The sequence below is a fragment of the Diadema antillarum genome, unplaced genomic scaffold (genome assembly GCF_040938485.1).
Source record: "Diadema antillarum isolate AM-2024a unplaced genomic scaffold, OU_Dant_1.0 seq00000887_RagTag, whole genome shotgun sequence".
Taxonomy (NCBI): Eukaryota; Metazoa; Echinodermata; class Echinoidea; order Diadematoida; family Diadematidae; genus Diadema; species Diadema antillarum.
In genome coordinates, this window is record NW_027271751.1 from 595,733 (window position 1) to 614,353 (window position 18,621).

Below are 18,621 nucleotides of genomic sequence, written 5' to 3' on the forward strand. Positions count from 1 at the left end.
CAAAAGAAAAAAGAATCAACTTATATTTAAATACATGTACCTCTTTCAGTAATTGTTTTTTCATAGAGACAAGTTGTGTTTTTTAACCCTTTTTTTAACTCTTAAGAGATGATGTTCTCACCATTTTGCTGAAGTGCTCCTTGTCCACTGTATTTGCAGGTTTTCAGACAGACCTTGTTGACAAGTCGGATTTCATTGGTTCGTTCGTCAAGCTCGATTGACCACCTCAGTTAGTGGTAGCACTGAATGTTTACATTGCCGGTGACAGCAATGCAATTTGAAGAACAAGGACGGTGAATGAATCCCAATGGAGAGCACATAGAAGGAAACAGGAATCAGCAAGAGAAAGGCTGAATCATTTTCATACGCTCTGAATACTTGCCACTGCAGCGCCATTGACGAAAATCTGTTGGTGCACCGATGACAGGGTATTTAGCCATCCGCAAAATATATAGAAGGCCGCATGCTAGTATAACAAGGGCAGCATGCACAAAGGGAATAGCAGCGGTCCCTTATGACATGCCACTTATTGTCTAGTCTTTGAAGGGTACTTATTCACGTGCGTCTCGCGGTTATAATAGCTCAAGGAGCTTTCGCTACACGACGGAAAGACCAAGAGTACGCGGAAGCAATCAGCTGTGACACTCCCCGCACTCCCGTCCCATATCTATTCGCAAAGCTGTTTCGTTTTCCTAGCTGTGGACGGAGGCGTAGCGACAAGATTGTTGATAAGATGGCTGGCTGGCTAGCTGGCTCAATCCTGCTCATCATCCGGACCGGACGCAATTTTGGCCGAGGACCGTTCTCGTGTTCCCCTGGACAGGACGCTTCTCGTATTTAATCATGAACAGAAGCATATCTTGCACATGGCACGCTCAACTACCGGCCTCGGCGTGCTTGCGGAAGCTCACGAATTTATATGGTTGAATGCATTTGCTTGCGTCCTTAGAAACGGTCTTACGCAATCCTGGGTCAGCCCAGTGCCTGCAGCTTTACACTCAGACTTGTCACTCGCCTTGGCATGAATGGTTGTTAAAATACATTAGACATGGCAACAATAATTCTAAAAAAGGAATATTACGAGCTTTCCCTTACGAAAAAGTCCTGTGGTACTCCTGTGGTAATTACCACAGGACGGTACCACAGGACAGTACCACAGGAAAGTACCACAGGACAGTACCACAGGAAAGTACCACAGGACAGTACCACAGGAATTGTCCTGTGGTATTTTGGGACATACCACAGGACAGTACCACAGGAATTCCTGTGGTATTTTGGGACGTACCACAGGGCAGTACCACAGGAAAGTACCACAGGACCGGTACCACAGAACAGTACCACAGGACAGTACCACAGGAATTCCTGTGGTATTTTGGGACGTACCACAGGGCAGTACCACAGGAATTCCTGTGGTATTTTGGGACGTACCACAGGGCAGTACCACAGGACTAGTACCACAGAACAGTACCACAGAACAGTACCACAGGAACTGTCCTATGGTATTTTGGGACAGTACCATAGGTCGATCAATACCACACAGCATTACCACAGGGCAGTACCACACAGCATTTCCATGGTACCACAGGAGAGTACCACACAGGATAGATCGAAAAAAAAAATCTGGGAGAATTTTAGCCACATATCAAGGAATATTCCTGATAGGTGAGTGATGGATTTCAGGACAAACATGGCTCTACTTAATAACCTGTCCTACTCCTAACATATAACCTCAAACGAGAGTCTAATGGCCAAGTGCCAATCTAGTCCTATAATAGATCTATATAGTCATATTCTATTCCTAGGTAGCCATCGACCGTATCAGTACATATTATATATAAGGCCGTCTATCCGTAAAGCATTAAGGCATGGTTACTAACTCGATTATACTTTATTATCAAGATATGAAATTACATTTTCATAACAATATCTATGATATTGGGATTAACATAACGTAATTTGACAATCTTTCATAAAGTTCAAAGTAAGTTCCATCATTAATACTTTGACTTTTTAAGTCATATATGTATTTTCTAAAATCTAGAGTGCTTTTTATGAATATTCATGAGCTATATAAAAATTTGTACCACAGGAGTACCACAGAAGTCCTTATGAAATTTCTCATGCTTTACATCAGCACTTTCACTAAATAGGTAATACTGTAGGAGTATAGGACAGGATAAGTAATGGCAAATCAATTGTTATAATTAGCAGCATAACTCATCTATCAATTAATTGAGGAATATTAATATGTGCTTTTTTGTTTGTATTTTTGTTATAAATTTCAGTTGATTCTGCCTTACAATTTTCCTGTGTGGTACTCCTGTGTGGTACTGCTGTTTGATATTCTCCTGATGTGATAGTCCTCTGGTATAAAATGTTAAGAAAAAAAAAGAATATCCTGTAGCATTTTTCTGTGGTACTTTCGAATTTAATTTGCTGTGTGGTACTTCTGTGTGGAATAGCACCATACTATGATTTTCCTGTGGGATTTCGGACAGTTCCTGTGGTACTCTCCTGTGGTATACATCGAAAATTACCACAGGAATTCCTGTCGTACTGTCCTGTGGTACGTCCCAAAACACCACAGGACAAGTCATGTGGTACTGTCCTGTGGTACTATCCTGTGGTACTTTCCTGTGGTACTGTCCTGTGGTACTGCCCTGTGGTACTGTCCTGTGGTACGTCCCAAAATACCACAGGACAAGTCGTGTGGTACTGTCCTGTGGTACTATCCTGTGGTACTGCCCTGTGGTACGTCCCAAAATACCACAGGACAAGTCGTGTGGTACTGTCCTGTGGTACTGTCCTGTGGTACTGCCCTGTGGTATTGTCCTGTGGTACTGTCCTGTGGTAATATCCTGTTGTACTGTACTGTGGTACTGTCCTGTGGTACGTCCCAAAATACCACAGGACAAGTCGTGAGGTACTGTCCTGTGGTAATATCCTGTGGTACTGCCCTGTGGTACTGTCCTGTGGTATGTCCCAAAATACCACAGGACAAGTCGTGTGGTACTGTCCTGTGGTACTTTCCTGTGGTACTGCCCTGTGATACTGTCCTGTGGTACGTCCCAAAATACCACAGGACAAGTCGTGTGGTACTGTCCTGTTATACTATCCTGTGGTACTGTCCTGTGGTACTGTCCTGTGGTACTGCCCTGTGGTACGTCCCAAAATACCGCAGGACAAGTCGTGTGGTACTGTCCTGTGGTACTATCCTGTGGTACTTCCCTGTGGCACTGTCCTGTGGTACTGCCCTGTGGTACGTCCCAAAATACCGCAGGACAAGTCGTGTGGTACTGTCCTGTGGTACTATCCTGTGGTACTTTCCTGTGGTACTGTCCTGTGGTACTGCTCTGTGGTACTGCCCTGTGGTACTGTCCTGTGGTACGTCCCAAAATACCACAGGACAAGTCATGAGGTACTGTCCCGTGGTAATATCCTGTGGTACTGTACTGTGGTACTCTCCTGTGGTACGTCCCAAAATACCACAAGACAATTCCTGTCGTACTGTCCTGTGGTATGTCCCAAAATACCACAGGACAAGTCGTGTGGTACTGTCCTGTGGTACTTTCCTGTGGTACTGCCCTGTGGTACTGTCCTGTGGTACGTCCCAAAATACCACAGGACAAGTCGTGTGGTACTGTCCTGTGGTACTATATCCTGTGGTACTGTCCTGTGGTACTGCCCTGTGGTACGTCCCAAAATACCGCAGGACAAGTCGTGTGGTACTGTCCTGCGGTACTATCCTGTGGTACTTTCCTGTGGTACTGTCCTGTGGTACTGCCCTGTGGTACTGTCCTGTGGTACGTCCCAAAATACCACAGGACAAGTCGTGAGGTACTGTCCTGTGGTACTATCCTGTGGTAAGTCCCAAAATACCACAGAACAATTCCTGTGGTACTGTCGTGTGGTACTATCCTGTGGTACTTTCCTGTGGTACTATCCTGTGGAACTGCCCTGTGGTACTGTCCTGTGGTACTGTCCTGTGGTACGTCCTAAAATACCACAGAACAAGTCGTGTGGTACTGTCCTGTGGTACTATCCTGTGGTACTTTCCTGTTGTACTCTCCTGTGGTACGTCCCAAAATACCAAAGGACAATTCATGTGGTACTGTCCTGTGGTACTGTCGTGTGGTATACGTCCCAAAATACCACCGGACAATTTGTGTGTATACTGTCTTGTGGTACTGTCCTGTGGTACTTTCCTGTGGTATTGTCCTGTGGTACTGCCCTGTGGTACATCCCAGAGTACCACACGAGCCTGTGACACAGTACCACACAGTTTCTGTGTTAACACATATTTGTGTGGTACATTGTGTGGTACCAACCAGTACCACAGGGAGTACCACATGAGCCTGTAAAACAGTACCACACAGTTCCTGTGGTAACATTTATTTATGTGGTACATTGTGTGGTACTGACAAGTACTACAGGGAGTACCCTACAAGCCTGTGGTACAGTACCACACAGTTCCTGTAGTAACATTACAAGTGTGTGGTACATTGTGTGGTACCGACAAGTACCACAGGGAGTACCACAGGACTTTTTTGTTAGGGTTTTCTCAGCTCTGATGATCAGGACCTACTGGGTCATCAAACACCAATGAGTACGGGAGGGGTGATGTCGACTTTCACACTTAATCAATTACTATACCTCTTACATGGGGTGCCAGGTAATACAAAGTCAGAGGTAAAATGTCATGGGGGGGGGGGGGAGTCCGAGGTGAAAATGTCTGAGGTAATGTTGTCAGTGATAAAAAAAGTATAATTTAAAAGGTACAATTACACAGGCACAAAGGTAAAAATTATGATATTTGATGTCTTAATAATGCTAGAGGCAAAAAGTCAGGTAAAGGCATCAAGATTCATTCATTTCATTACATGTATTTCATTTCCACCTATACAAAAGTTAAAAAGTCGGATTTAAAGATATCAGAGATGATAATATTAGAGGTATAAATAGAGGTAAAAATGTTAGAAGTTAAGATATCACAGGCAATAATGTCAGAGGTTAAAGTATCTGAAGACAAAATATCAGAGGTCAAAGAATAGAAAATCAGCAATATGAAACGAACAAAGTTGATCTTATTGGATAAAGTCAAATCGTGATTTTTTTGGAGTGCAATCCTATAGATTCGTTATAGATATTTCATTGCAACGTATCATCGAATGTTATAGATGACAGTTTTTTTTTTCTTCAGTATGCATTTTCCTCTTTTACTTTCTCTATCAATTTTTGTTTGAACAGATTCATACAGAATTTCACCGATCAGCTGTTTGCATCGAAGTCCTGTATGAACTTTAGTTTCCGACATGGGATATTACTATGAAAAAAATAATTTACTTTTAAGGGGATATTCCGATAAAAGGTTTCATTCCCGTTTGGTTATTGTAGCCTTTGGCAAGAGTTGTTATAGTTTTGTACATTTATGCACTCAAGTGGAATGTTCATCAGAGAGCGAGATGGAATTGGAAACAAAAGTACTACCAAAAAAAAAGTGTTTATGGCGTGCTGTCAATATTGGTGAAAACATCGTTACAATAAACATTGCTGTCTAAAACGAAAGAAATAACTACATGTACAAGGGCATACACTCGTCTGATACAGTTATGTCATACACACATGGTTACGTTGTACTATGAGGTTGTAGACTGCAGAAATAATGTAATGCACCTGATATCCTGTGGAACTTCAAACAGCTTTATCAATTACACTTCATCAAATACGTCCTTTATTTATTCTATAATGACTTTGTTCATTCGAAAAACTTTGCATTTATGAAATATTTGTGTTTTTTATTGTGACTATATTTCCATAATCACTACCTGTCTACTACAAGCACACTTCATATTTCCCTTCAGCAGTATTCTTTTTCACTTTAATTCCGGTGAAATTAAGATAGATATCCAATATCAGAAATTTTGCCATAAGAAAAAATTTACAAAAACTTCCATGCTTAAAACACGTTCCGATAGACACTATCAAAATGCTTTAGCAAACGCCTTTCGAATTGCGTCTCTCAAGTTGTTGCATTTGTTATCTCTATCGCCAGTCGACGATAAATTATATGTATATATATATATATATATATATATATACATATATATATATAAATAAATAAATATATATATATATATATAAAATACAGGGTCCTGCAATATTTTTTTATATGTGGTGGCCAGTTTTGGTCAAAACAAAATGTATAAATACGAATTTCTTTTTTTTTTGTGTGTGTGTGTCCCGAAAAAAGAAATATACATTCCCAAAGAAAAGAATGAAAACACAGAAAAACATAATATATCTTTATTGATCATTTTCGCATGAAAGTATGTTTGAAGATCTACATATTACAACTATACTGCATCTAATATACATATATATATATATATATATATAAATAAATATATATATATATATATATATAAAATACAGGGTCCTGCAATATTTTTTTATATGTGGTGGCCAGTTTTGGTCAAAACAAAATGTATAAATACGAATTTCTTTTTTTTTGTGTGTGTGTGTCCCGAAAAAAGAAATATACATTCCCAAAGAAAAGAATGAAAACACAGAAAAACATAATATATCTTTATTGATCATTTTCGCATGAAAGTATGTTTGAAGATCTACATATTACAACTATACTGCATCTAATATACATATATATATATATATATATATATATATACATTTGTCAATATGAAAATTACAGAAACTAGGAATATAACACCATACAACTATGTAACTTTTATGTTGTAAAGAGATAATTCGGCCAGACATCTTGACTAAAATTCTCGAAATGGTAACAAACTCTCTTTGCGCAAGAAATATATTTTAACTGTCCAAATGTAGGTCTGCAATTAGATGGTACTTTCTGATAAAAACATGCAGATAGTAAAACATACTTTATTCAAAATTTATGTAATATCAAATAGAACATTTTGCAAATTTGACTGTTTAAGTTTAATCTAGGTCATGAGAAATGTAGGTGCGCCATCAATTTACTCTACAAAGAGAGTAATCTCATTGATTCAGTTTGATTCATTAACTATCTATCATTCAAAAGGAATTGGTAAGCTACTTCCTGCTAAAGTCAAGTGTGATGTTCTCATCATCTATAGCAGCATTCAACACTTCTTCACTAAACTTAGGAAAGAAGCGAGAATAAGTGAAGATCAACTCTTCACGTGACCGGAAGTAGGTTTTCTCCACATGACCTTCAGCATTCTCTATCAAAAGAGTGGTATTCCTGATCGAAAGGAGTCGGCGGTTAGGAAAGGTCATGCACCACAAATTATTGAGAAGTGGATTTTCCTTCGATAAATAGCTATATAACATCGACATTACGTCATCGAAGTGGGAGACTTCTACAAGCATTTCATGATGGATTTCGGCATAAGTGTACCAGCCGTCCCTCAAGGTTTTCTTGAAGAAAGCCGCTCCCACCGGGTCGCTTTCCGCGTTGTGCAGGCGTAGGATGAGGTCACCTTGTCGTACAAATTTATATATCAAGAAGGACTCGTGATACACGGGTGATTCCTTCTCAAAATCCAGCGGGATAAGCTGGAATGTCGGAAAGCCCCCTGTTCCTACATCCAACATGTGCTTGCTGCCTTCTCTAGATAGGTTGAATACCGTGATGACCACGTGACAGCTTTTGGTCTCAAGGACGTCACCTGGCACCAGGGTTGCCTGGTAACCCAGAGCTTTTATCACCATGTAACATCCTACATTATTGTGGTAGCAGCGACCACCATATTTTGCCCATATATCATTCTTGATCTCCAAGAGTGTAGGGCTGTGACTGTCTTTGTTGGGCGTGGCTACACTATGAATTGTCTGGTATGGAATAACTTGCCGCCAGTGACACACAACATCGTTCAAGAGTCCTTTTGGGTCAGATGTCATCTTGTCTTCAGGTGACGTCACACCTAGAACGTCGCGTACAAAACGAAATCCTTCCCCAGAGGTCATGATAGTGTCAATTGTGACGTCTTTGTTGGTTCACTTGGCTCCTCCTGTAGGATATAATTTCGTAAAATATTGCTCCCTGTAAGTAGGTTTTATGAACATACTAAAACTCCCTAATGAATTATTCTTCAGCCTGCGAGTTTCATCGCAATCGAAGTGGTTTGCAGTACGGTTTTCATTATCGTAAGGGAGTACAGGCGAAGTATATAATGCATTGAAAGGGCCTAAATACAACTAACCGAAAGGGACTGCTCACACTGATAATGGATGAACATTGATTGGATTTGACTTGTGGTTTGTAAGCGTTTACAGGTGTTTGATAATATATTGAGGAAATTGTCAAGCTGGAAGCATATTTTGGACATGGGGAAGAGGTTGATGGTGGCAGATGGGATTTAGTCCTGATCACTAAAGCAGATTAATGCAATCAAAACAACAATTTTAAAAAATTACATTTTTTCTTTTCGAAATGTTGAAAATGGCTCACAAAGTATTCTGGTAATAATCGATAAAATTATACAGTCAGACCTATATCATTTTATACTGTAATAGAGATCATGTGAAATAAAAAGTTCCCATGCTGCCAGCGATCATGGGATAAAAGGCATAAAGTGTGAAATGCCATAAGTTAAGACTTTAAAGAGAAACAAAATAAAAACGGACGGAAAGATAACTGATGGCTTTCTCCAGAGCGACAAGGTCCACAAAAGTGGTGATGATTAGACACAGTTAAACAGAAAATGGCACTTGCAGTAACTTCTTACAACCTAGAAAGCTACAAGTATTAAAGGATACCTTTTTTTTACATCTGAACAACTATAAATAGTTAAACTGAGGACAGAGTTTAAGAATTGATGCCAATTGGGGTGAAGAATAAGAATATTTTCAAAATTTATAACAAATTGCCATGAACAAGGATGATCACATGGCAGGGTCACCATGAAATGAATGAGTTGGGGCTCAAGGAAGCAGAACAAAAGAAGAAGGCATGCATAGATTATACACAGGTGAACTCGCAAGCAAACTGTATTGTAATGGAATGACACTGCTACATTTCTGAAATATGTGAGCCTCCTATGTCATCATCCTTGTTCAGTGTAATTTGTTTAAAGGGGCATTCCGGACGATTTTCATAATTTCACATCATGTAGTAAATAAATCAACAGCTCCATGTATAGATCCGTGGAATTTATTGTGGTCCTTGATCAGAGAAACCAATAAATTCAAAATCTTAAAAAAATTACACTGAACAGTGATGATGACATCAGAGCCTCATATATTTCAGAAATGTAGCAGTGTAATTCCATTACAATACTGCTTGCTCAACAAGTTCACCTGTGAAAAATCCATGCATACCGTCTTCTTTTGTTCTGCTTCCTTAAGCCCCAACTCATGCATTCTTATGGTGAGGCTGTCATGTCATCATCCTTGTTCATTGCAATTCACAATAAATTTTGAAAACATTCTCATTACTTATCCCAATCACTATAAATTCTGAAACTCTGTACTCAGTTTGACTAATTTATAGTTGTTCAAATGTAAAAGTCTGAAAATCATCCGGAGGTCTCCTTAAAGGTTTTTCAAAGTATTGTTGCCCTGCTCAAGAATCACAATAGATTCCGCAAATCTATACATGGAGTTGTCGATTTATGTACTGCATGATGTGAAATCATGAAATCGTCTGGAATGCCCCTTTAAGATGCGAATCTTTGACCCTCCATCAGTGTGCCTACCAATGACATTGATGGCGTCTGAATTTACCGTATTGGTGGAGTGCCGCGATCAGCGGTTTGGCTCGTTTGTGGGGTGCATGCATGGATATGTATACGTGTGTTAGTGTGGGAAATGCGGACGATTAAAATCGTCCAGTATCTGGATTCGGGCTACAAAGGTAGAGGAAGTCTGACTTTGGTGACTTCTGAGTGAAGATCTGAAATTGCAAGATTGACCCCTCAAATATCGGAAATGTGTGAGCTCAAGATATTTGTTGACATACCAATTATCATCTATCAACCATAAGATAGGGTAAGACATGATGAGAAAAGATAAAATAAGATAAGATAAAGTAACATCTGTAGGATAGGATAAGAGAAGATAAGAAAGGATAAGATACAATACGCTAAGATAAGATGATATAGGATAAGATAACGTAAGATAATACATTTCATCTCATTGTCATTATCTAAATGGAACATTAATCGGTGCTACACAGAAGAAAAAAGATAGCCTTTACTGGCAAAAATCTGCAGAGATAGGAAAATATCAAAGAGATGAACTGGTGCCAGAACTGGTGCCAGAACTGGTGCAAGAACTGGCGATCAACAATTTTAACTGATATATCATATCATTTGAAGTTGTTGATGATGTGGATGTGCCAGGATCGTTCAAGCATATTATTGCAAAAAAAATGGTACACATATCAAACATAATCTATGATAAAACACCTGTATTCTATTATATGATATAATTATGTATCATAGTGAGTAGTGAATATAAAAAAATCCAAAAAAAACAGTAGGCGCCAGTGCGTATTTAGTTAGCTGAATAATGCACAGTACACGACGCAACGTGTAGGACATGACGTTTTCGTAATGTTTCCCTCATTATGTTTATTCCAGTCTATTTCTTCTGTTCTTATACAAATAATACACAGGTGAGAGTGCGTTAGTGGACATGCAGCGCACTCGAGGGTATTTACAATTGTGAAATGAGTCACGTCACGTCACGTCACTAACTTAAACCTGTGTATTATTTGATTTATAAAATGGGTCGAAAACTAACAGCATTTTTCATGTACCTTTGTGGGTCAATACCAGTCAGCTGCATGTAGCACTCGCTCAAAAGTCAAGATGTCCGAAGATGTTCGTCCCAAACATTTACGCACGTCGCACTCGGAAATCCCGCACATATAAGTACGTATAAGAGTATACGTACGCCACATGTTATGCACAAGAAAGGCCGGCTGGCAGCCCGAACTAGAAGTTATTTACAGGATTGACAGCGCGTGTAGTAGCGCGCGACGCAATTGTAACAACTGATTGAGTGTGCACTGCTAGTGTAAACATTGTGACGTCAGTGACTGAGCAGTTACGCTTTCTCTGCAATGTCCCATAGGATAACACGCCGTACTGTTATGACTTTTCGTTGCACACTTTTTGCACGGCCGTGCATGTTAGTAAGAAAATCATGAGCGCACACGTGACTCTTTTCAGCGCTTCCAATTGGCTACATTCTTGAACCCATTTTATAAACAGCTTTAATACAAACACATTTCATGGTGTCTTGCATCTCATGTCACCCATTCACTAATTCACTTATTAACTATACTTTCACCTACTTTACTCTTAAGAGATGTCCTACTCGGAAAGAACGGTTCCGAATCAAACACCCGTACATCTTAAACAAAAATTAGCGATTCTACAAGTCGTTCTGTAACTGGAAAGAGAGGGCTTTGCTCACCATTTTGCGGAAGTGCTCATGTCTCTTGTTATACTGCAGTTTTTTTTTCAGTCGGGCCTTGTAGAAATGTCAGGTTTCAGTGGTTTGTCGTCAAGCTGAGTGACTACATTACGTAGGTCCTACCTCATAGTGATGGTACTGACGTTTATTACGCGGGAAACGGCAATGTGCTTTTAATACGGACAGGACGGTGAATGAATGCAGTGCCAACGAGAATCAGCGAGGGAATCTGAAACAGGTTTCTAGTTTTGAATATGTTGAATACTAGCCACTTCAACGCCTTTGACAAACGTTTGCTATTCCATTGGTGAGAGGGTCGTCAGCCATGCATCCCCAAAAGTCGATTAGCCCAGTACCTGCCGCTTATACAGAAAAGTCACTTTGCTTTGCATGATTTAGTCGTTTAAATGCATTAGATATGGTAGTAATAATATCAAACATAATACCGTAAATACCTACCGGGTCACTGAACAACAATGAGTGTGGAAGGAGTGATGCCGATTTACACATAAAAATCATTCATCCACAATCTTACAGAGGGTGCAGAAAATTAATGTCAGATGTAACAATCTCAGATGTGAAAATTTCAGAGGCTTTAATGTAAAATGTATGATATCAGAGGCAAAATTGTAAGAGATAAAATGTCAGAGGTAACAATGTCAGAATCAAATATGGCACAGGTGATAATGTCAGAGGTAAGAATGTGAAAAATGAAAATATCACGTGTTTAGAATGTCAGAGATAATAATAACAGCAGTAAAAACGTCAGGTATGTGAAATATCAGAGATAAGATGTCGGACGTATGAAATGTAGAGGTAAAATGTCTGAAAGTGTCACGTTAAAAATGTTAGAGGTAAAACCTTAAGACTGTAAGAGGTAAAAATATAATCGGTAAAATAGTACGGGTTAAAATGTTAGAACTAAAAATCATACAGATTCTGTGAGGTGATGTCTGGGAAAAATGTCCAAGGTGATGCTGTCAGAGGTAAAAATGTCAAGAAGTTGAAATGTCAGAGATAAATATATCAAAGGTAATAATGTAGAAGACAAAGTTGTCAGACTTATAAAATGTCACAGGTAATGATAAATAAGGTAAATGATATAAATATATTGGGTATATAGTATATACCCAATATAGGGTATGGAGATAGAGAAGTAAAGAGATAAGGAAAGGTAGAGGTTCTGATTTCATTATTTATTTATATATCCATTTATCTAGTTATTGTGTATTCATTTCATTGTTATTTCATTCATCATTCATATATTTGTTTATTTATATAAACATATTAACGCAACAATAGTACGATCAGCTAATAGCTGTTTTAAATTGAAATCCAGTATGAACATTGAAGGTTTTCTATTATACATGCACTATTAATGTACGAAATATAACTCTAAAGAGAAAAAGACAAGAAAAAAAAGTGGGAGAAAGAAAAGATGAGACACAACGACATGTCATATTGATCCTTATACTGTTCAATTTTGTTTACTTACAATGCTTGCTATACAGTACAAATAGGGCCTACTTCAGTTCCCTGTTTATTTTCCATGAAAAAAAAAAGATATGATAATCTATCTGATCATTTAATCAATGGAAACAAAATGCACGGGGGTACATGCATGTTTGTGAGGATGAGAGGAGCTGTGAGTTTGTTTTGTTTTTTAAGATTTCATTTACACTTATTCTTCGTATTCTTTCACACGAGTTGGTTTCCATCACGTTATTGATTCCAGTGGAATGTTTATCAAAGTGTACAATGGATTTTGAAAAATAGTGCAAAAAGTGTTTATACTTTTATATTCAAAGTGTTTGATAACATAAATATACCGCACGAAGTCTGTATAAACGGCGTGCTGGTTAATATCGTTAATGCTACAAAAAGTCTGTATACTACTTACTGTTACATAATTATCGTATGCCACAGTAAGTCTCACAAAAAGTCCGTACATATCATGACATGCATCGTGCTGTTGCATAATTATTGTAATGCCACAAAATTTCTGTATATGGCCTACTGTTGAATGCCATAAAATCTCCTGACGATGTTCAATGCTGTCAGAAAAAAAAAAGTCGAGGATTTACGGCTACGATAATGCATCTAATGAAGACATCATTATATATCGTACAATATACAGTATCATTATACTATGTACTTATAAAACGCTGTTGTATTGTGACTTACATTAAAGAGTGTCTGCCACGACGGTTATCGCATCGGAACTGTCAAACTAATAAACATATTTTGTTTTTCCCTTGTCAACTGATTCATTCGATTCAACTCAAAGTCTTAAACTGCTTTCGAATTGCACATAAAACTACACCAATTCAATAGTAATACAATCAAATATAAACGTACATTTGCAAGCAACAAGAGAAAATGAGCAGGGGCATAACCTGTTATGAAATTATATGACAATGTATATATATATATATATATATATATATATATATATATGTATATATATATATATATATATGTATATATATATATATATATATATATATATATATATATACACACACACACACACACACACACACACACACATTGCGCGCGCTAGCATAGTAGTAACACCTCACTCTTAATAATCATTGTGAATATTCGCACTGTCATCCCTGAAGAAGATGAAGGATCCTCGAAAATTCGGATTATTCATTAAATCAAGATTGGCTATTAATGCATTCCCTGCATTCCTCTCTTGTGACTTTATTATTGCTATATATATGTATGTATATATATATATATATATATATATATATATATATATGTATGAATGAAATCTATATCAATTTAGAGCTCCGAATCCGGCTAATCGACAATTCAAAAATAAAAAATAAAAATCCCGATATCATATGGCTTCAACGAAGACACAACAATGCATATAATCGAATTTAATCTTTTCTTTGTATTTCATTCTGAATCACAATAACAAGTGCCGGCCTATCAAATTCAACAAGTCATGATCTAATCGTAAATGTATTTTGTTTCCACGTTACTTTGATAATTGCACTGATGACTAATGAATTGATGACTACTTGATATTGATTGATAGACATATACTTGTTTGTCAGTAATTATTGCAGAAACTGGGAATATAAAGACCATAAAGCCTCTTGGTTATCAGGCAATTAATCCACCTAGCAGTGGGCACTAGCATTTCCAGAATATTTTATATACCAACTTTCTCTCATGCTAAATTAGATCCAAGCGGTTTAATAATAGACATGCATTTACAGGCAGATTAAGATGGTGTTCACCTCTAAACATAGAGCCTACTAACAATGATCAAATCATTTCATGATAAAGATATTGCGATGATTCAGATACAAGATCATGTTAAAAACATGGTTTATAAATTGCTTCCAAAATCGGAGGTAAGGCATGCATGTCACCATTACGACATACTGTCAATTTCCAGGACAAAAATAACAAAAAAAAAAAAATTCAGCACTTCATAAACCAGTTATACCACCATTCTTTCCCCTAATCAGGTTTTGCTGAATTGTAAATTTTGAATTGACGAATCAGGAAATAATGTGTTTGATATGATATTTCTAACATACCTTTATTATAACGTATACATTTAATATATTACATTTCGACGTCTTGCTAAACTATAATGTTAAAACCTGATTAAACGTTTGTAGGAGAAATAAGATTGTTTTGTATTACAAACCGTTCATGGAGTAGCACGATATTCCACTCCCGATTTTACAATACACATTTCACAATTCTAGAGTCGAAGACGCACACATACTGAGAATAACTTCACAAGTTTAGTATATTTCAAGGGCTCCAAACTTATCCTGATTTGTGTTTTTTTCATCAGAATTGACCTTTTTGGGAGTTTTTGTGGCCTAGCTGTCGTCAATCTCAAGTGGCCCCTGGCCGCCAGACCAATGTTAGATTCGATAACTTTCCTAAGATCATGAAAACTTTAGGCGCATCATCTATTTATTGTTCAGAGAAAACGTCTTTTAACCGTTCAAAAGATACTGGCAGGCTGCTCCCGGTTGAAGTCCAGTTTAATGTTTTCCTGATCCATCGCAGCATTCAGTGTGTCTTCACTAAACTGAGGAAAAAAGCGAGAGAAAGTGGCGATCATCTCTTCACGTGACCGGAAGTAGGTTTTCTCCACTTTACCCTCTTCGTTTTCTATCAAGAGAGTAGTATTCCTGATCGAAAGAAGTCGTCGGTTGGGAAAGGCGAAACACCAAAGCCTGCTGAGAAGTAGGTTCTTTTCCGACACGTCAGTATATAACATCGACATTACGTCATCGAAATGAGAGACGTCTACGGGCATTTCATGATGGACCTCGGTAAAGGTGTACCAGCCGTCCTTCAAGAATTTCTTAAAGCCAGCCGCCCACATCGGGTCGCTTTCCGCGTTGTGCAAGCGTAAGATGAGATCACCTTGTCGCACCAACTTGTATATCAAGAAGGACTCGTGGTACTCGGAGATTCCTTCTCAAAATCCAGCGGGATCAGCTGGAATGTCGGCCAGCCCCCTGTGCCCACATCTGCCATGTGCTTGCTACCTTCCCCCGATAGATTGTAGACTATAATTACCACGTGGCCACTTTTGGTTCCAAGAATGTCACCTGGTACCAGGGTTGCATGGAAACCAAGAGCTTTTATCACCATGAAACATCCGACATTACTGTGGTAGCAGCGTCCACCATATTTTGCCCATATATCGTGCTTGATCTCCAAGAGTGTAGCGGCGGTGCTTTTCTTTGTTGGGCGTGGCTATGCTATGAATTGTCTGGTATGGGATGTATTGATGCCAAGAATACACGACATCGTCTAGGAGCCCTTTCGGGTCAGAGGTCATCTTGTCTTCAGGTGACGTCACACCTAGAACATCGCGTACAAAACGAAATCCTTCCTCTGGCGTCATTACTGATTCGATTGTGACGTCCTTGGTTGATTCACTCGGCTCCCCCTGTAAGAGATAATTTTGCTGGAATCATCAAACTAGTATTTGAATATCTGTAATGCATAGGCCCTTTCATCAACATTGTTTAAGAGAGTAATCGTACCTGCAATTCTGTTTTATGACAACAGTGGTATTTTGTAGGTGACTTTCCGTCCTATACATTTCAAATGAAATCCTGTCGATTTTGTTTTCATTACTGTACAAAATTACAGGCGAGGTATGCGATGTAATTGAAAAAGAAAATGGAACAAAATAACCTGTATGATACGACCGAGAATGCTGAAACTATTACCCCGAAGTTGCTTCCTGAACGACCAAGGATTGTGACATGCGGTTAATTGACGTAAAAATGGCAAGAATAAGCAAAAGAGTCTGTTGGGTGATGGTAACGCAAAACAACAACAACAACACCAAAATCAAAACGAAAAACTAGGGGAAAATCCGTCAAGCAAAACAGAGCGAACAAATAAAAACAAAACGAAACAGATGTCCAGCTACTACGATAACGTCCAGTTTTAAGACACAGGGAAACACTCGTGGTTCGCATGAGGCGATCTCTGCAAACCCTGAATAGCGTCCGCAAACCAGGTGTCAGCGAATACGTGCATCGGAGCGTAAAATGCTCATATTGGTAACGGTCGACTGGCTGTGTGTGTATTCTACATAGAGATCAGTGAAAAGCTGAATACACCAGTTCTGTAAGGTGGTATAGGGGAATTCCACATTATGTTCGTTAATTTCATATCATTATAATATATAAATCGGCAGCTCCATGTTTAAATATCTGAAATTCATTTTGTGGTCCTTGAGCAGTGAAACCAACACTCTGAAACACCCGAAACAGCTTACACTAAACAAGGATGATGGTTTATGAGTTTCATTTATATCTAGCATACTGTTGCTTAACAAGTCTGGTAGAAGTCATGCATAATTTCTTCTTTTGTTCTGCTCCTTTGAGCCCCCCACCCACATTGTTATACATTTTATAAAAAACGTTCTTTTTCCTCATCCCAGTCACTATGAATTCTGAAACTCTGTACCCAGTTTAACCATTTATAATTGTTCAAATGTAAGAGTCTGCCGGAGTTCTCCTTATTTACGACTTCATGCATGCTTTGCTGTGAGCACCATCGTAGCACCTTATTAAAAAACACAAAACAAAACAAAAACACACACACACACACCCAAACGGGAAAAGAAAAAAAACACACACACAAACGGGTAAAGAAAATGAAAAGATGAGAATACGAGTCTGAAAAAAAAGCTGCAAACAACGTTTTCTTGAGAAAAAAAAGACAAGCAACTCCCTTTCCCTGTTTTAGGCCTACTGACAGAACAGAACCTAAATTCTAAAAAGAAAGCTACGCAAGGTCGTACTACCGATTATACTCGACACCTTGTTTTTTTTTTTCAGGATTATCTGAGCAACTTCTGCTCAAATTCTTGACAAGTTTTTTGCATACTTAGCACATTGATGCCCTTCTTATTCAAGTTAACTTTGACAAACCACACAATAACCGGGGGGCACAAAAGCTAAAAACAGAGGTCGAGTTGCACTCTCTCTACAAACTAAGTAGACCATGCTTATTTTCAAGTTTTTATTGTAACAAACAACATTCCACTGGTCTACCTCAAAAAATTTGTTGCGAAAGCCTCCAAATCCAAGATGGCGTTCAAGGTTGCCGCCATATTTACTGAATTTGTTATTTAAATGATAGAATTTGATAGAAACATCAAATTTCAAATCACAAATCTGATGTCATATGAAAGAGAATAACATTTTCTACAAGTTGATACCATTTTTGTGGGTTATTGTGATAACTGGATTGAGATTTTCAGGAAAAAACACTCATTTTTGGATATTTTTCTGAAAAAAGGAAAATCATGAAAATGCTTGATTAAGCATAAATCACAGAAAGACCGAAGGATTATCTTGAAACTTTTCAAGAATTTTGTTTGACAAACAATTTATATTTGGAGAAAATTAGGGGTCAGTACCGTTTTTGGTTAAGGAGTTATAATGTCTCAAACTTGAAAACTCACTACGTAAGAATGGCCACTTTAGTTGTGATCAAGACCTTGTTGGTCATAAAAAAGTCTGCGCGCGCCAAGACTACTACACGCACCACTCACGCTGGTAGCAGCACCAGTAGTGCGTGTAGTAGTCTTGGCAAATGCAGACTTTTTCTTTGACAAACAAGGGTTTGTGCCTGGAAACTAATTTTTCATATCAAGTGGTAGCTCAGGTGATA